Raw genomic sequence first — 20,459 nt, 5'->3', positions numbered from 1 at the left:
CAGTTCTGGCTGGAGCCCTCCCCGCTGGCCTGGGGGCTGGCTGGCCATTTCTCCTTCATTCTCTGACAATTTGAAAAGTCCAAACGCAGATGCAGAGACGTGCACACACGTTATACACACGTGCACAGGTGTCCCCAGGGATTGAAGACCCAGACGAGCAGATTGCTGCATGTAAACGTGGTTTTTTACTATAAGTAAAAATAAATCCTTATCTTATTCTTGTCTTTTTCCTTCAAATGATAAAACAAAGAAAACAGGTGGCTCTCTTTGCTGTGATTATATTAACCCTTTTTTAAATGATCCTACTTTTGGTGTGATCTGATGTGGCCCTGTGACATCACAGGGCACGTGGCAGCCTCGTGATGCTACCAGGAGGTCTACCCAGGTCCGTGGGCTTTACAAAAATACTGCTCTATAGGCGTATTTGCAAGAGCCGGGCATCAGAATAGTCCGGGCGGAAGCAGAGCCAGGTGCGCTCATGAAGGTTTGCGCCACGCGCCCACAGCGCCTCATTTTCCATGTGCACTTACACTCGTTTTCTCATTTGCTAAGGTGATGTGATGAGTCTGGTAGGAGTTTGCACATTGTTCCAGAAGCTGTCAGGCCACACACAATTGCAGTTTCTGTGGGTTTGTAAGCTTCTGATGTCTTCACTGTTGGTTCTCTCCTCCTTCTCAGTCTCCTGGGTTCTGGCGTAGGGTGTGGGGCTCGTGCTGGACAAGGTGAATCCAGCAGTGTAGACATCCAGTGTGTGCTTCCCGAACTGAGTTTCAGTCCAGTTCTCTGTAACCTTGGCTCTTCTCAGCCTCAGGGGCCTAGACTAATCCTTCTGGGCTTCCGGCTGGGGTCTTTGATTTTTCACCACTCGGCCACGCCCCCACCACGTGCCACGCATGGCAAGTGGACTCACTGTGACCTGCCACGAGTCATCTTCCTAAGTGATTATTGAATGTGAGCACGGATGCCACGGGGCCAGGCCACCTGCTCACGGATCCTGGTGTCACCAAGGTCTCCAGGTGCAGAGCTAGTAACTGGGATCAATTAGAGATTGTGATTGAAGCTGAATGTAATTAATTATATAATTGGAGTGATTCAAGTTTTAATTATACTAAAATTGCATCGTACACCCAGGGCATTTGGAAGGATCCCCAACAAAAGGCATCCAGGTAGTGATACAGCCCCTGCACACACCTGCTTCTTGTCCCTATCAAACCTGCTGCTGTATGCCGAGCGTGGACCGCTCACACTCACAAACAGCCATGCAGCCGGCCCACGGACACCTCAGCCACCCACCTCTGCAGCCCACCGGGGGTCAGTGAGTGCCGTGATCTGTGGCACGGTCAGCCTGATCGTGTTGTGCTCGGTGTTGCCAACACGAGCAGGGCAAAAGAGGCACGGCCCTTTACATTCGGGACCGAGCTTCAGGGGCTCTAGGATAATACGCCATTGGTTCTCTTCAAGATAAAGCTTCATGCAAACTCCAAGCACTCAGTGTCATACCTACACCCGCACGGGCTGCCCTCAGGGACAGTCATTGGCCAGATGATGTTAATTCCGTGTCGTCAGTTGCTGATACTACTTGGAAGTCTCTGGAAAGTGGGACTTTGTTCTGGCAGTGGTTTCTTATTCCTCAGAGTAGCTCAATAAAGTCGCATGAACTGGACCGTTGCACAGCCTGGCTTTGTGCCAATATCATCAGGGAGCAAGTGTCACTAGGAATGAGTGTCCCTTGGGCTCTCTGGGGGTCTCCTTGCTGTGGCTGCCCACCTTTGCACCAGATACAGGCCCTCCCATATGGAGAGAGCCCTCTAGAATCACCCCCACCCCAACCAGATCGGCAGTCCTGATGGTCAAACAATCTTGCCAACCTGTTGCTCATTAGAATGGTCACTTGTCTGGCCACTGGCCCTTCTCGGCTGCACTCCCAACACAGTCCAAACAGCGTTAGAGAGGGGATAGTGGAGAGGATCCATGCTCAGAGCAGGCTCTGGCACAAGGACAGTCTCGTGGGTCCAGGTGCCTGGCCCTGGGTTGTCTGGGCAGGACTCATCCGCTGTCAGCACACAGAAGGACACGCTCAGCTCCCCACCCTGGCTGGAGCACTCACTCCCTCATCCATCTCCAGAGCCTCGGGAGATCCCTTTGAGAGCCAGCCTGGACCTCTGACCACCAGCCTGTCCTTGGCTCTGCAGGCCTTGCCCCCAGAATGCACGCTCCAGTGACAACTACTCGTAGGAAGTGTCGTCTGGGTTCTTAGAGCTTGGTCTACCAGCTGGGCTTCAGCTTTGAGTCAGCGACTCAATCTCCATCTCCCTAGGAAAGATGAGGCCGTGGTGGGCACCCACAGAGTGGGAATGGAATCAGGTGATGGGTGTGCAAATGCCTCATAAGTCCTAACAGGCTGAACGAACCTGGGGTTAGCATTTTACAGACCTTATTCACTTCCCTACCATCCCCAGAGTACCTTCCAGAAATATTGCACCAGTAGACAGCAAAGGGAATTGTTCATTTTCTAAAATTACAGAATTCTCAGCTACAGAAACCCTGAGGTTATTCTAACGGCCAAGTGTCCTCACTCAAGGACACAGGCATTAATTCCTCTTAAAGCTACAAAGACTGCTATTGGCCAACTGAAACTCTGGCTAGGTGTCCGCATTGGGGAACTTGGAGACCACCTTCCAGTTCCTATTTCCAAATTCTTGACATTAGGGAGAGCGTCTTAGGTAGACAAAATCTGCTCAAAAGTTAAGTCAATGCCATGCATTGTTATCTGGCCTTTTCTTTCAAGCAGGATGCTAGCTGTGCACCGGGGGACTCCGGCCTCTCATCTCAATCATGTTTGCTGACTCAGCTTTATGGGGAAAGGACCTTCGCAAATAATAATTACCAACTTCGTTGATCTTCTTGCATCCTGATAAATTAGGTGGAACAAGTGACAGGACCCATCGATTCATACTTCAAGCCATATTTTAAGCCATTGGACCACCTAGCCCCCTGCTCCTTGGCCCGTCCTGCCCCTGCAGCACACCCATTTGCCGAGCTGTCTTCACCAGCTAGAACGAGGCCATTAGAGCCTCCGCGAGGAGGACGTATTCATCACAATGAGCAGAAGCACGGATATTGCTGTTCGAAGGTTTGAAGCAATGGCCTCTATGGGCATGCATACCCTTTTAGATAACCGAAGATGGGTGAGCATCTTTAAATCTCAGGATACTCACTACGCAGGGAGCTCTGCAAACTCGCCAATGCGAGCCCTCCCTGCAGATGCCATGGCTGCTCGGAGTTCACTGCCAGGAAGCTGAGAGCCCAGATCTGATGGGATTTCTCTCCTCCATGAAGCAATACACCAGCAAATTATGGACAATAAGTCTGATTGAATCAGGAGAATTCATAAGCACAGTGAGTGATAAAAAAGGAAGTAGATGGAGGCAGACGATGCTAATTGCACACTCGGGCACCCTGCTGCGTCGGGCAGCTCACTGAGCCCAGCACCCCGAGCCGGCACACTCGTTCCAGGAGCCGGCTCACCCTTCAGTGGGGCCTGCTGCCCCCTATTCTGTCCTACCCGGGGGTGGGGCGTTTAGAGGTCAGATTCACAAGATAAACTAATCCGGTCACCGGGAGGTCTCTGGATTCCACCAAAATCACTTTTGAACGTTGCTACCCAAGTCTGGAAGTTCGTCCGTGCAGAGCATGGATCTGACTCGGCCATGCAGTCTTCCCCCTGCTGATGTTCTGAAGGGGGGGGGGGGGCTCTGGGACCCTCCCGCACGTGCAGGTGAAGACCTGGTGTGTGCATGCCCCTTCTCAGTCACTCTGCTCCGAGGCTTACACAGGAGTTGAACTCTGCTATCCAGCTATTTGGGGACGTTGGAACCCACACCCAAGTCCGGGCTGGTCCTGACAGTCTCAGAGCCCCACCACTGGGTGCGGGCAGCGCCACGAGGCCAGCTGCCCTCCAGGGCCCAGGACCCGCCTTCCTGCCTTTGCACTGAGTCGGCTCTGAGCTGCGACATCATCTCCTGGAGCCTCTGCAGCCGGAGCAGCTCTGCTCTTCTCTCCTGGGAACATCCCTTCGGGTCCACCCCACGCCCTGATTCTGAGCTTCACTGTCCTCCTCCCCAACAGAACCGCTGTGCTCGGAGCCGTCAGGACCCGCCTGCAGGTTGGGGACGAGGCCCACGTCTGGAATGTCCTAGCGTGTTTAGCCAGAAGCCCCCCTTTTTGCAGAATGAGGGCCCAGGTGCGGGTGCAGGGCTGGGGTACGACACGGGCCCTGGGGAAGGACGGCAGAAACGGGAACAGCGGCGGGGCGCCTCTGGGCGGCTTGATCTCCTCAGCCCGAGAATTTGCGGCTCTGAAATGGAAAGTTACGAACCGAGTGCTGCACACGGAGGCTGATTTAGTGGGTGAAGGACAGAAGGAAAGAGCAGACATCAGTTGGAATGTGAGCCTGTCCCCTTGGCTGGCTCCCTTCTTGCTGTGAAGTGTCTGTGGGAAGGCGAAGGCCCGACTCAGGAGGCATTTCTGTAGGTCCTCCTAGGTCCTCGGGGTATTTCTAATCCAGTTCTCCTGGCCTCCTACGCCCCAGGGATCCTGTTCATGAAATACAGACACAAACGTGGAGAAACTTGTGGCGCAGCACGCCCATCACAGCTCCTCTCAGGGCTCCGCAGGCCTGTCCCCACGCAGTCCCGCGGCCTCAGGCCTCGACCTCCCTAGCCTTTGCCCCGGCCTCCTCGGCTACTCTCCAGTCTCAAGACAGGCTGGGTGCGCTCTGCCCTTGGCCTTCTTGCTCCCCGCTCCCTGCACCTGGGAGCTTCTCATCTCACCCACCGCCCATCCTGAAAATCTCAACGCAGCTGTTGCTTCCTTCTGGAAGTCTTCCCTGACCCCACCTCTGCTGTGGCCCAGAGGAAGAAGCCCCCACGAAATCCCGAAGGGACCTGGACCGCCTGCCACGCGTGTGTATTTGCTTCCGTGGCTGCTGCCACAGAGAACACAAGCTTAGAGATACAAATTCATCCTCTTAAACTTCTGGAGGTCGGAAGTCCGGAATCCGTCCACTGGGCTGAAGTCAGGGTACTGGCAGGGCTGAGTTATTTCTGGAGGCTTCAGGAAAAAAAACTTGACTTTTCCAGATTCTAGACGTACCTGAGTGCCCTGGCTAGTGACCCCTTCCCCCCACCCTCGTGGCTAGGCATGCAGCACTTTCCAGTCCCTCTCTGACCTCTTCCTCCATCACCTCCAGTTATTGTGACCTTCAGCCTCCTTTGAGGACCCTTGTGATGACATCAGACCTACTCGGAGCATCCAGGGTAATCTCCCCACTTAAGATCCTTAACTGAATCACATCTGCAAAATCCTCTTTGTCCTGTAAGGTGACATGTCCATAGGTACCAGGGAGCAGGGCATGGACATCATTGGGGGCCCATTAGTCAGCTGACCACATGGTATGTGACTGCATTGTAAGCGCTAGAGAGCAAGGACTGTATCGTTCCTCACTCACTATTGTAACCCTACCGTGTGGCCCAGGGACTGGCCTGCTGTGCTGCTAAAACATGCATTGAGTTACGTAAGTTAATGAACTGATGGACAGACAGACGGTGGGATGGATGAGTGGATGGATGCGTGGATGAACTTCCATGATGTCCAGAGTTCACTCAGGATCCTCAGAACCCGTCTCAGTACAAACAGCTCAGTAGGGCCCATTTGGGTTTGCAGCTGGCTCCGTCCAGGAAACTTGTATTTTGGGGCATTTCTAGGTGAGCCTGTGGTGCTGGCACCCTGCACTCAGCCTCACCCCAGAGAAGTCCCTATCCTCCGTGTCCCAACACACTTTACAGTGTAAATGCCAATCACGTTACCACTCGCTCAAGCCCCTGAACCGGCAAGGTCCACGCTGAGGCCATCTACAGTAACAAGGGACAGGAAGCCACTGCCGGACAGACAGAAAAGCACACGTCCATGGCAGATGTTTCCTAAGTCCCTCACTAAGCTCCGTGATGACCATGTAACCTCAGAGAGCCGAGAGGTTGTGTCTCTTGCAAGTTTAAATCTCAGGCTAAGCTACTCTCGTTCAGTTAGTGGCACCTGACATTTGTAACGCGGAGAGATGTAACATTACGAGGAAGAGGGACAGTGTTCGGGCCCCGGCATTCCACGGCAGGCATCCAGGTGCTCCCTTGGTGAGACCCGGTGCACAGAAGCTAGTCTGGCTCCCGTAGCACAGTGCTCCCCAGTGAATTCAGTCACGAGCCAGCGCACACGCGCACCGGACTCAGGGCTCTGAACACCCACGTTCTCCAGGAAGAAAGTCGCGGTGCAGAGCCATCCACTAGTCCACACCCTGCCTCCCCAATCACCTGCTAGGCAGCTGGCAAGCTGGACGTGAGGTTTGATGAGAGCCACACCGGCCTCGTGCCCCGGCCTGCCGCTGAGGCCCAGGGAGGCCCCGGCTCCATCCAGGAGGAAGCCGGCAACTCAGAAATACTCATTTGACTCTTGTTCCAAGTCATCTATAAACTGAACTTATAAATTCCAGGCCGAAGGGTTTGAACTCAAGGACCGGCATCTCTGTTTTTGTGTCACCCAACAACGGTTTATGACCTAGAAAATAATTGACAAATGTTCGCTCCCAAAATTAAAATTAGACTGTGCCCATCAATTAACCTAAATTCTGCATCTTCTGACCTTTTACTCTTCAAGTCCTTATTCCATTTAGATGGTTACTGTCAGTTTGCCATATATTCAGGGGAGATTTGCTCTCATGAATGCATATTACCCTGCAGACAATATTTGGGTGTGAATCCTCTGTTTCTGTGAATTCAGGCCACCGGTATCCTGCCAACGGACATGGCTAAAATGTAAACATTTAATAATATTAAAGAGGCTACAGAGGGTCCTATTTAAAGAGAAACTCTCCAAAAATGAGCTTGATCTAACTTATTAGAGGCTGCTTATCTTTGTTTTCCAAAATAATACAACACACTGGCAACTACAAAAGAGATTATCTTCACGGCTCAGAGAGGGGGAAGGAGGGCCAATTTGTCACCACCTAAGTCACCAACACACCAAACTCATCTTAAATTAATGTTCACATTTAAGAAAAATCTTGTTATCTTAATGCGTTGTTAATTCTTCCTGGATAATAGCTCAGGGAAAGCTGGCCCGTGGAGACCTTGGGGACACAATGCTGGGACAGCCACTGATTGTAGGGAGGAGGGAAGTGTCTGCTGGGGACAGGGAACCATTGGGAGACTGGTATGACCACAGGCTTGTTGGTAGCCGACATTGAAAGGCCATCAGCTTGGCTCTGAGCTACGTGCGACCTTGCAGGTGACATCCCTGCCTGTACGAGGGGAAGGAAATGAACAGCAGGAGCAGAAGTGCCGCTTTCAGAGAATGCCCTGGTTCATGAGGCCCTGTGATTTCTGGGGCGTGGACGTCCTCGCCGTGCTCTGGGCAAGGACCCGCCCCTACAGCTGCGTGGCCTCAGGTCAGGCTGCGGTCGGATGAATGCCCGTTGAGCCCCTCATCATTCTTCGCACGTGCTCTGGCCACAGACCTGCACATCTTGGCATTCTTGGGTCACTTTGCCATGGAGACTGTTATTTTTAAGTTTAATAAGTTCGTCAAGTGTGTTGTGTCATTAGAAAAGACTATCCTACCTTCTACTCCTATTCGTGCAATTCTGTTCTAGGCTCTGGGGTCAACGTTCTCCCAGGACCTGTGCTAAGGTCCAAGTCCAGAAGGCGGGCGGCACTCAGAGGTGACGCTGACGCTGGGCTAACTACGCTGATTCTCATGTTGTATTTATGCGTTGAATACATATGCTCGAAATTCTGAAGGCCAGCCAGACATGTGGCTGGAAGGGAGCACGTGAGGACAGAGCACCCGATGCCGTTGTTCAGAACGTCCCAGTGCCTTGAGTGGGAGGTGTTTCTGTTGGGCTCGGGCAAGGGTCTCCACCAGTGCGGTACCCACTCTCTTCTCACCCTCCCACTTCCTAATTATTTATTCACACTGATTTTCATCCTAAAGTTCCAGGCACCTCTACGTTCACAAGAGTCATGAGGACAGAGTTAAAGAGCGCGTTATGGTCCCTCCGCACGGCTGTGGCATGTCACTGGGTGACCCCACTGCCAGAGGGACAGTGCGTCTTCTTCGGGCCGCGTACAGCAGGCCAAGCACGAGGACCAAGAGCTTACTCGCTAGGCACTCGTCGTGCATGACTCGGGCCACCCTTGCACCAGCCTACGAGCCAGACGCAGCTGTCCCCCATCTACGGGTGAGGAAGCGGGGGCCCCGGGAACACACGCAGCCTCAGCCCTGCTGTGCGTGCTCTCGACCACCAGGCTATGGTGCTGTCCCGAAAACGGACGTGGATCCCTCTATCGCTTCCTGCTGTTACTCCTGGTGCCCAGGGGGCAGCTGGCATCGCCGGGCACCAGCGGGTCTTCTCTAGGCAGCGGCTCGGGACTGCGGAGCCAGCTTCAGCCGTTTGCTCGGAGGGAAGCTAAGGTCCCGACGCATCTTGAAGCCTCACCAGAAAGAACAGTGTGAGTCCTTCAGGGGTCCAGACACGAGAGCAGAGCCCTGTGCCCATGAGGCCCCTCACCAACCTCTCCCACCTCTGCTACCTCAGGCAAGTGGCCACCTGCACACCATTCTTCCGGTTGCTTATCTTGCCTGTAGCCCAAATCAAGAGGAGCAAGTGACAGCTTCCTTCACTCTGAAATGCAAAAGTAAGGCTCAACCCTTTCTCACTCCTTCTCTAGGGCACGACCCCCAGGGCATTGTTCGTAAGGCGTTTGTGTCTCTAGGAAACCGACTTTCCTGTTCCTCGTGGGCACGGCTCATCACCACTGTACTGTCTTCTACATTTGTAAGAAGAATGCAAACAACTAAAATGTCATCATAGAGGATACTTTGCTTAATTGTCGATCTTGCTGTGGCTCAGGTGTGCACGTGAAATGGGCCCAGAGGCCATCAAGCCAACATCAGTGTTCCCTCAGCAAAGCCCTTTGGAGAACCAACCCAGTCTGGCCTCCAAGCCCTTCGTCCCCAGTCTCCTAGTCTAACCGGACAGTAAGTTGATGTAGGGTAGCCAAAAGAAAAACTAATTTCAGTATAAACAACAACTCAGACACGGAGTCAAGTTTTCTCCTGTGTCTTGTGTTGCACTGGGAAACCATTTGCCTAAAATGCTACCTTGCCTGTGCACAGAGAGAGAATCTAGCCTGAAGGCTCTCTCAAGAGAGACCAGGTTTCCTGGGGAAGGGCCCACAAGACCAGTCAGTAATCTCAGGCACTTTCGAGCCCCTCAAGCTGATGAGAAGAAATGAGGAAAGCAGGTGTAAGAGTAAGGAGGAAAAAATACAGTTCCAGATCCCTGGGTGGCTCGGTCAGTCACGCATCTGCCTTCAGCTCAGGTCACGATCCCAGGGTCCTGGGGTCAAGCCCCACATCGGGGGGAGTCCTTGCTCAGCGGGGAGCCTGCTTCTCCCTCTGCCTCTGCAGCTCCCCCTGCTTGTGCTCTCTCTCTGTCAAATACATGAATAAAATCTTTAAAAAAAATACAATTCCTCTTCACTCATTTGCTGCTTTTTTCCCTATTGGCAATCATTTTCGTTTTTTTCATTATAAAAATTCTTACTATGTAAAGGATATTAACATGTTTCTTTATGATAAATATATTAAATATTTTAAAAAATACAATTCCAAAGAAGCACCATTCATCCCAGTCCTGGGAGTATGCTTAGTTATGGCTCCTGGGTTCTCCCACACCAGCAGCCACCCAAATGCGGGGGCTACCCTGTTCCCCAAACTAAGAGGAGACTCTTGGTATAACAGGGAAGGAGCAGTGAGTGGGGGCTGGGGGGCCGTGGTTATCGGTCGGGCTCTGTTTCCATTTCAGACCCTGTCCTCTCAGTGTGGAGAGGGATCGGACAAGGGACCCCGCACTCCTCCGAGCCCAGGTTTGGACATGCTCTTCTGGCCAACGGGGTCGCCCAGCTGAGGACAAGGCCAAGGCGTGCGCAAGGGGAGACAGCAGCGCAAGTCCACGCAGGTCACCTGGCAGGGACTAGGCCATGGGGGGGGCAGGTATTTGGTCAAACATTCTCCTAGTGTTTCTGAAGGAGATTAACATTTGAACTTGTAAACTAAATAAGGCGCACTGCCCTCCCTAATACGGGTGGGCCTCGTCCAATCAGCGGAAGGCCTGACTAGAACAGAAACGCTGATCCTCCTTTGAGTAAGAGAGAATTCCTCCTACGTGACGGCCTTCAAGCTGGGACAGTGGGTTTTTTCCTTCCTTCAGACTCGAATGGAAACATTGGCTCTTCCTGGGTCCTGAGCCTGGGCTTTTGGACTGAAACGACCCCACTGGCTGTCCCGGGCCCCCAGCTTGCTGACTCACCCTGCAGACTTTGGGACGCGCTGGCCTCCATAATTGCACGAACCAATCCCTTCTAGTGAATCTCTTTCTACTGGTGGTGTTTCTCTGGGGAGCCCTAATACCTGGGTGACCCCTGGAAGGCATTTCTATTCCACCTGCAGCCATAGCATATTTGTATGGGGCCGACGTGAACGACTGCACAGTGATGACTTCAATGCTTTACTCTGTGTGATTAGGAACTGACCATAAATGTTTGATATTTCCTGAAAATGGGACTGAAAAAGCATACAGAAGCTACCTTCACAGAGCAAACCTGTCATAGGTACCCCGATGTTGGACAGGTGTGCGATGGGACAGGCAGCAAGAGGCACCAAGGAGGCCTGGGGTACGTGGAGGTTGGAGACCCCTGGAAGGGGGCCGGCTTAGGGGGGACAGTGTGGGGTCGTGATGCTGCAGAGGGAGCCAAGGAGCTTAGGACTTTGGACTCAGAGGGAATCTACGCCCTTAGACCCCTCCTTGTGTACGCCGTGCTCCCTACTTGCACCTTTCTGCCCGAATCGTGTCCTAGTGGATAGCTTCCTGTCCCATCACGTCTATTGTGTGTCCATTCAGTTATTCACCCTGAGAGTAACGCAGATCCAGACCCCGTCTCCTGCCTGATTTCTTCACCACCCTCCCGTCTCCCTGGGTAAACTCTTCAGTACCCCCAGGGCCGGGGCAGTGTTTGCTGACCTCTGGAAGTCTGGGTCGGTTCAGCCCACAGAGGATTCCTGTATCGCAAGTCCCTCTTAATATTGATCCCAGCCTTAATGATGCCCTAAATCCATATCAAACACTTCCGTTGCCAAAAGACAGGCTCGTTCCTGGTTCTAAATGGTGCTAACAGGATGGGTGGTCGCTTGTAATCTAATTAACATGGCACAGATGTGACGGGAGCGGCTGGGTACTCTGTTGTAAACAGGGGCATTGCAAGCTTCATGCTGACGAAACAGAGACATTTTTCGTAGACTGTCTTCGTAAACATGCCATTGACTGCCAGGAGCACAGTTCAGCGTTAATTACAGGAAAGTTGACGTTATTGACGATTGGACAGCGCTCGATGACATTGAGGGAGTCGGTCTTCCACAGCTGCTTCACGGGGCTGCTCCGCGGCTCAGCTCTCGCGTGGTTCCCGGACACACGGAGGCAGAGACTGCTTGTTCTTATGCGTGGAGCAGGCACTTGACCAGAAAGCCCCCACGCAGTTTTTGAGGCTTCTCCCTTCCGGGCGTGTTCTAGACACCGTTCTGTTGGGAGGGGCGGCAGCGAGGATGCCGCCCGCACACGGAGAGAAGCCCACCTGAGGTTACCGTGCTAAAACCACAGTCCAGGAGGGCACGTCCCAGCTGGGCTCAGGGCAGCGAGGTGGCCTTCTGCTCCCCTGCGGAAGGTGCCGGGTGGCCGCGTCCACGCAAGTACGCCAGCGCGGAAAGCCCGCAGAACAGCACAGTCTCGGCTTGGCCGCCTCGCCTCGAGAACCAGACTACACAGGCCTGAGGGACCACGATGGTCACCTCCTGCCAGACGTGGGACTTGTGTCCCAGACCCAGCAAAGCAAGATAAGAAGCAAATCAAGGAGGCGCGTAACAGCCATGCTTGGAGTCACAGCCCGGTCCCGCTGGCCGCCTTGAACGGCGTGCATCTGTCTCACCGGACGTTAACTTCAAGCCCTGGAATCAAACTAACAGGAGCCTGACACTCTCGCTCGGAGCAGGTGGTCACGGGTCGAGCTGCCCTGAGACCCAGCTTCCAGAAAGCGTCCCGTTGTCTCTACATCACCAGATCCCAACGGATGGCTCTCCCCCACAGCCCATGACCTGAGGCCTTGAGTCACCCCCCCAAGGGTCAGCAGGAAGAATCTCCCGCGCCAAGTCCCGATGGCTGCGGTGTTCGGTCCACGGACGGGAGCCAGCAAGGCCCCATCTCGGGACAGGAAGCCACCAAGTGTCTGGAGAACAGCTTTCAAGAGCTCGAGCGTGAAAAAGTGCTCATTTAAAACAAAATGTTCCTCCTAATTTTGACTATTTTTGGCTCTCTGGCCGTTACGGCACCATGGCCGTCTAAGGAGGTGGAAAACTGCCCATTCCAGACCCCTCCGGGTCCCATAGAGCAGGCTCTGACTTCGTGACGCAAACTCCGAACGCGGAGTGAACGGTTTCTACCGCTCCCGCAGCTCGTTAGCGGCACTGGAGCGCTCCGCGGAAGCCGAGGAATAGCCCTCCATGGGAATCCGTCACTTCGCCTGTCAGTGACTCGGGAAGGGAGGCAGTCACGCTGTGTACTTCACCCCCAAAATCGTCACTAGGAACAAAACACCAGCAGCAAGGGAAAACGAGTCCCCGGGACGGCCTGGAGGCAAAGAACCCGGAGGAGAAATCCAGTCTGCTGGTGAGTGGGAGGAAGGCGGCCCTCGGTGGCTGCTCCTGGCAGCTGACGGCGGGCGGGGGACAGAGGCCCTGATCTCGAGCTGACCCCATGAGCAGGCTGCTGGGACCTCCGTGGTGTCAGCGGGAAGAGCCAGTCCCGACTGCCTCGCCGCTGGCCTTCCTGCCGTGAGGGCTGGTCTCGGTGGCTCTGGCCTGGCCAAGCTTGGTATGCGGGGTGAGGAGCCCTGCACCCCCAACCCCACCAGCTCCAGGTCCAGCTCCCTGCACGGACCTCCAAACACTTGAGAGGAGGAGAGCCACAGGCCACGTCATCTAAGTAACACAGCTGGCCATCCAGTGTGCACTAGTGGGGCCTCGGCCCCAACAGAGAAGCTCCCAAAGGCCCCGAGCACGGTGACTGGGGTCTGTAATGACAGTCCCTCGCCGGCCACCCCTCCTCGAGAGGGTTCCCCTGGGGGAGGAGGTGGATAGTGGCTTCACCTCTCATCTCGGCCACCCAGCAAAAGTTGGCTGGAGCTGCCAGGTCACCCAGGAACCCCCTTCAGTCTCTGTCAGCACATGCATTAGGCACCAAAGTATACCGCCTTCATTCCCAGCCTCCAGTGGGCCTCACTGTCAATCATGGGGGAGTCACTCCTGTTCCAAGCAGCCCTCTGTGGGGGGACGTCTGTGCCCCGTGAGCCGACAGGGTAACTGGTTAGATGCCGCAAAGGAGTTGAGACCCACGGCTGCACCAGCTGCTAATTCATCCTGAAATATGGTTCCATTTACTGGGATACAGAAATGGGCCAGACAAATGGAGATGGGTCGTTCAGAATTTCACATTAATGTGTAGGGTTGTAAATACTAACCAATATTGATGGCTTAGATCTAAATTCAGATTTTCTTCTTGGAAACGGCAATAAATAACATGAAAACATTTTATACACCAGAAGCCTTATTTGTCAGGAGCATCTAAACAGATATAAATGTCATTTCTTCAAGGAGCAGAGAACAGTTCCATCTCCCCACGAAGGAGTCCCAGGTGAGAAGCTGGGAACGGACAGAGAAGGGGGCCCAGGTGGCCATGGGGGGAGCCCACAGACTCTGGGTGGGACGACTCAGACCTGTATCTCGCCCCCACCTGCTCCGTGGGGAGGCCCTGCGGTGGCAGGACAGGGCGTGTGCGGGAGCTCCGCTCCTCCGGCACGACCGCAGAGGCAGGAGAGGATGCCCGGGAGCAGAGCACGCGGAGACGAGCGGCACGCCATCTCTGGCGAGAGAAGCAAGGCCTCCGCGTCGCGGTGCCGAGCACGATGTGCCAAGTTCTGCTCGCCAGCCTGCGTCATCTCACTTCACCTCCCCTCCTTGCGGACCGAGCAGCACAAGCGAGGCGACAGAGGACCAGAATGGTAAGGAACGGCCTGCAGCCACGCACCTGTACGATCACATCCTCCTGTCCAGACCCCAAGTTCTGTCTCACACCTCGCCCTCTGACCTGGCCCGGCCTCCAGGAGGGACGCTCGCGGGTGGCGCGTGGGGGAACGCAGTGAGTCAGCGAGCGCACAGGAAGGAGGTAGGGTCTCTGGTGGGACAAGGCGGGTTTGGGTGGGTGGCACGTTAGCGTGGCTGGGACACTTTGGGAGAGAGTCATTGATGTCTGGGAACACAGAGTGGATAGGGTCGACCCTTGCTATCCACATTCGTGAATTCACCCACGCTCTACAATTTACTCGGGACCCCCAAGTCAATACTTGCGTTGCATTTGCAGTCATTTCAAACGTGCCTGGGGTGAGTCATTTGAACAGTCCGACGTGCGCACTCCCAGCTGAGGTCAAACATTCGACAAGCCACCTTCCTGTCTCAGCTCTGAGACTATAAGCAGGTCTCACGTCACGGTCCGTTGAGCGCCAGACTCTTCTATCTTTGCGCTTTTGGCTGGTGATTTTGCTGTTCGATGGCCCTTGCGCCCAGCGCTGCCGTGCTGGCCAGCGATCGTGTGGGCGAGAAGGCTGAGGTGCGTGTGCCTCACGGAGGAGACACGCGTGTTCCATAAGCTTCCTCGGGCATGAGGCGTGAGCTCGACGTGCATGAACGCACCGCACACGTTAGCGAGGTGTCTTTGGGCAGCACGCAGGCAGCAAGATTATGTACCGAGAAACATGCCGGGCCCGGAGGCCTGCGGGACCCTAACCCTGTGTCTCCCTGGGAGCCATGGTTCCATGTTCGCTGTTTCCGTGTCTGTGATGATCGCAGGACAGAACTGTCACAAATCAGAGACTCAGTCGTGCCTTGAAAGGGGGCCTTCACCCAGGAGCGTGCACAAGAAACCAGATCGCACAGGAATGCAGTGAACAGGCCGGGGTTTTATGTCGTCTCCGTCGTCCCCAGTGCAACCCGAAAAGTGGGTATTCTTCCTCTCACTAACCCCAAGGGGACTGAAGTCTGGAGATCCCGTTTCTGGCCAACAGACAAGGGGTAAAGCCTCAGACCCAGGCTGGACGCAGGGCGCCACGCCCACAGCCCTGAGCTCGTGCCGTGCCGGCACCGCTGCGGGGCCCACGGAGCTCAGGCCCACACGGCATCTCTCCGGGTGCTGGGAGGAGACCCTCAAAGGGCAGAGCGCTTCCTGACCGTGACAACTGCTGTGGTGGGGACCCAGAGACACAGTGTGCATGGCAGTAAACCTCGGATGGGCCCCCTCCCCGGAGAGGGGGGACACTTTCCAGGCAGCTGACCTGGAATGGCACCATCTGAGGCCGACCCCCTGTGCACGGCAGCGTTCTGACGGGCACGTAGGGATAGGGCCTCTAGCGGCATCCTACGTGACACAGTGCAGAGGAAGGCCCTTCCCGGATGTTGTGCCCTTCCCCCCTTTTGGAGGGAACTTCCCAGCAAATGAACAGCTGGGGGAGACCAGGGCCAGCAGCCAGGTATTAGCTCCAAGTGCAGGGAGGGGAGGCTCAGGCAGCCCAGGGGGCTCCATGGAGGCAGAGGGGACGGAGAGGAGCCCTGGAAGACGGAGGGGTTGTGCCCATGGCCCACTTGGTAAGGCAGGGACATCATATTTCATGAGTAAAATGGGAAGCGTGGGTTGAGCTGGCTGAGGCTTGCCTCTGGAGGTGGCCTCTGAGAGGTCCAGGACTGCAGTCCCCGAAGCAGGTCCGCCAAGAGCAGTCCTGTTCCCTGCAGAGCCAGCGACAGACCCCTGTGCCTCCGTCTTCCTTCTCTGGACCAAGGAGTGGGCACTCTGGTAGGAGAGACGTGGGATCCCAAGAAGATAACGGGCACAGAGAGGGTCACAGGGCTGCAGGCATCACTGAGATGAACGCGTCACTCCTCTGAACGAGCCGGCTCACTTCATGTCTGTGTTTTCTCAAATCAGAGTAGTTGTTACTGAATTCACCCTAAGCTTTGTAAACACCGAGACTGAATGTAGCTACAGAAAAGAGACACCCCTTAGGAATCTCTGTACGCACATGATCTGATTTATCTCCTGCCTCTAGGTGGGGATTTGGGCCAGACGAGCTATCTCTGCAAACCCATTATACCTCCCTCACCTAAGGGGGGTCACAGCCGTTCCACGGCTGTTCACGCTTACATCGCATTGTAATGGTTCCCGTTAAATCACAGTAATTATGAAAATGCAGGTGACAAGTACATCAATTTGTGATAAGAGCTACCCAGCTCTCTGTAAAATTCATCCATAATAACAGCGCACTTTGAAAATGTTTAGCTCAATGATACTCAGAGCTGCTGCACTAATTATCAGAGCAGCGTGGAAGCCTCAGCCGGTGACCAGCCGCAGAGGACCGGGCTGCCTACAGCAGGCAAGGGGCCCCACTGGAGGGTGACCCTCTTGCAAGGCTGTCAGGACTATCCGCAACCAGGCACAGCCTGCAAAGGTGCAGACACCCAGGGGCCCTCAGGACGGCACCCCGGGATTGGCCCCAGGGTGACAGGCTCCCCCTGCAGACAAGCACTGTCCTGAGCCCTCCGTGCCCCACGCTCGCTGACGGGTTCCCAGCACAGCGGATTTGAGGTCAGTGCGGTAGCGTGAAGAGAGGCTGCTTCTGCTGCTTGCTAAGATCGTGCCATCACGGGAGGTGCTGGAATCAGGCCCACGACTTCAGGGTGGTGACAAAATAAAGATGCAGCCCGTTTCCCCAAGTGTGAATAGGGTTGATTACATTCCCTGGTTACTACTGTGTCTGGAGAGAAGACTCATGACCGGGAGTCGGCGGGAGGCGGAAACCCAGAAATGGGAAGTGTGCTCGGAGGAACCATCCTTGGGGACCCCATGTTGTGGCGGGAAGGAGCCTCGAGTTCCCCGGCTCCAGCCCCAAACCTGCTCACACGGGATGCAGAGTGGTGTGGCGGCAAGCCGGCCTCTGAGGCTCGGGGGCCGTGGGCTTCTCCGTGGGGTCCCGATCCCTGTCCCGTCTATCCACCCAGCAGCCGTGAGGGTCGCACGAGGGGTCGGAGCCTGTCGGTGATGTTCAGCGTCACCGCTGCGAAGACCGCGGGGAGGAACGACGAGCAGGGAGTGGCAGCCTCGTTCCCGTCATCTCTGCCTGCTGGACTGCAAACGAAACAGAGACCCACCTCGTAGATGGTGTGAGTGAAACAGTCACTCGTGGACTGAGTCGTGTCCCCCAACAGACAGGTTGAAGTCCTACCCCCAGCACCTGTGAATGTGACTTTTTCTGGAAATAGAGGCTTGCAGATATAATCAGGTTCAAATGAGGTCGTACCGGATTAGGGTGAACCCTGCGTCCAATGACAAGTGTCTTTCTAGGAAGACGAGGTGTGGACACAAGACACACATGTCATGTGAACACAGTCAGAGAATGTGATGTGCCTACAAGCCAGGGGACACCGAGGACTGTCGGAAACCAGCCCCCAAGGGCAGCGGACGCCGCGCCTCCGGTGGGAACCGACCCTGCCCGCGCCGTGACCGGAGACCCAGAATCTAATACACACTGGGGCTGGGTTCCAGGTGACAGCCGACACATTTGGCCCCGCGCCTGGTCTCACAGCAGCGGCCGCCTCCGCTGAGCAGAGCCACGCAGCCTGGGGAGACACACGGTTGAACCGTCACCACACCTCGGGAAGCTGACGAGACAGCAGTCATTTTCAGATTTTAACTTGTGCTCCCCAATAAACAGCTAATTGAGCCCTAAGTTTTAGAGGATGCCGGGGCAGCAGCACTCATGTGAATGAGAGACTCCCTCGTGGGCAGCAGCCCCGGACCTGGTGCCCCCAGCCCAGTGCCCCCGGCGCCCAATCCCAGCCCTGCCGAGCACAGGAAGAAGAAAAGCAAGGTTTCACCGTATTATTCCTCAGGTAGTCACATTGCTTCAAGCGTTAACTTTCCATGGAAGTAGAATTTCTGTAAAAATGCCCTAAAGTAAGGCACAGACATTTTTGTTGGGTTCCAAGGTAGGGCCGAGCAGGAGGAACAGGAAAGTGGGAATCTAAATCTAATTTCATAAGAATTAATGTCTTTATAAGGAACCCTCACTCGTGTACAGCAAGTTTCCAACATCAGGGAGGAAGCGAGACGGGAGCCCACACAGGATCTCCCGCTGCAACTGGAGTTGACAGCAGCGGACAACATGGCCTCGAGGTGGCTCCCCCTCCCCCCCTCGGGGTCTGGCTCCGTGGCCCAGCTCCGTGGTGTGGGTGTCCATCTCCGGAAGCAGAGGTCAGCAGACCTGCCCGGTAAGGTGCCAGACAATAAATATTCCCGGCTCCATGGGGCAGATGGTCTCCGGCTCCGGGCAGAGGCAACCCTCGCCCTCCGGTGAGCACGCGGGCGCTCCGTGCATTGGTGTCCCCTACCCATGGACACTGTGGCTCAGATGCCGCACACTCTTCACGTGTCAGCAAATAGCTGCTCTTCTTCCGGAATTTTCTTTTTGTTTGTCTGTTTTTTTGTTTTTGTTTTTTATTATTATGTTATGTTAGTCACCATACAGTACATCCTTAGTTTTTGATGTAGTGTTCCATGATTCATTGTTTGCATATAACACTCAGGGCTCCAGGCAATGCATGCCCTCCTTAATACCCATCACTGGGCTGACCCATCCCCCCACCCCCCTCCCCTCCGTGGAAGGAGCCGAGATGCCCTTCAACAGACTAATGGATAAAGAAGATGTGGTCCATATACACAATGGGATATTCCTCAGTCATCAGAAAGGATGAATACCCAACATTTGAATGAACATGGACGGCACTGGAGGGGATTATGCTGAGTGAAACAAGTCAAGCAGAGAAAGACAATTATCATATGGTTTTACTTATTTGTGGAACATGAGGAATAGCATGGAGGACATTAGGAGAAGGAAGGGAAGAGCGAAGGGGGTGGAAATCAGGGGAGGAGATGAACCATGAGAGACTATGGCTCCAGAAGTTTCGATGATTTAAAAACGTACCCTGCCTCCCACATCACTGTGATCTTTTGGTTCATTGCTGTGAGATTTTCTGAAGTTGTATTTTGCATGTTTTCTGAAATCTCCATTAGTTATTTGATTTTATAAATATATTTCATTTAAAAAATTTTGTGTTCCTGTATATATTTACTGACTTATATATTTAATGATAACAAAATATAAAGTGATATTTAGGCAATTTTTACAATGTCCTATCTCATACAGGTGAAGTGCCTGGGAGACTGGCGCTCCAACCCTGCTGTGGACAATGTGAATTTGCTAAAAAAGTAAAATAAATAAAAAGCAAAGCCATAAAGAGAGTTCTTACCTGGACCTTAGGAAGCAGGCACCGCCCGTGGGGGGGGGGGGGGGGCTGGTGTAGAAGGTCTCAAATGTCATGCACCCAGGACGCCCTCTTCAGGGAGCCTTGGCCTCTCTTAACTCTGAGTTCTTCTCTAGCAACCGACATTCGGGTGTGGATGGACACACGGAGGCAGCACCAGAGACAGCACATTGGAGCAAACCCCAGGCAGGATGAACCAGGCTCACTGGGACCTGCTTTGGACTGGTCTCTTCCACTTCTGCAGGGCCTGAGAACAGGGGTCCAGACAGCATGAGTGAGTTAAGAAGCATCTTCTGCAAAGCCTAAGATGGTGGAGCCCTCGGGGGACTGTGCTGGGGGTGAGAGGCATCAGCAGGTGGCCTTCGTTCGTGAAGTCTTGCCGAGACCCAAAGTCCCGCCAAGCTCCAGGACTCACCGGCTGCCGCAGGAAGGGGGCCGGTGTCTGACCGTGTCCCTGCCCCAGCTTCCCCGCCACCCCCCACGCCCCAACAGTTGAAGCCTTGAAGCTTCCCTCTGTGCCGTTGCCTGACCGTCCTCTGCGGACCCCAGAAGCATGTGCAGCTCAGTAGACCTACCTGGGATCCGTGTGCGTGTGGGGAGATCCCATGTCTCAGTGCCTTACTGCTGAGCCCTGTGTCCCTTCCCCACTGGGCGCCCTGCCCTCAGCTGGTCGTCAAGTACCTACTGAGAAACATCTCCAGGTCCTGGACTGTGTGAGGAGCTTCGTTATGGCAGACCCTGGAGACGTATGCAGCAGCCAAGGGAATCTTGGGCGCAAATGGACAGGGCGGGGGCTCCTGCGGGGGGTACCTGCGTGAGGAGTGAGGAGGCGTGAGGGGGGAAAGGCCACTGAGGACCTTGGGAGCCTTGGATCC

The sequence above is a fragment of the Ursus americanus genome, chromosome 6, assembly GCF_024610735.1.
Source record: "Ursus americanus isolate L20-20 chromosome 6, mUrsAme1.1.p, whole genome shotgun sequence".
NCBI classification, from domain to species: Eukaryota; Metazoa; Chordata; class Mammalia; order Carnivora; family Ursidae; genus Ursus; species Ursus americanus.
This window is presented reverse-complemented; position numbering follows the sequence as displayed.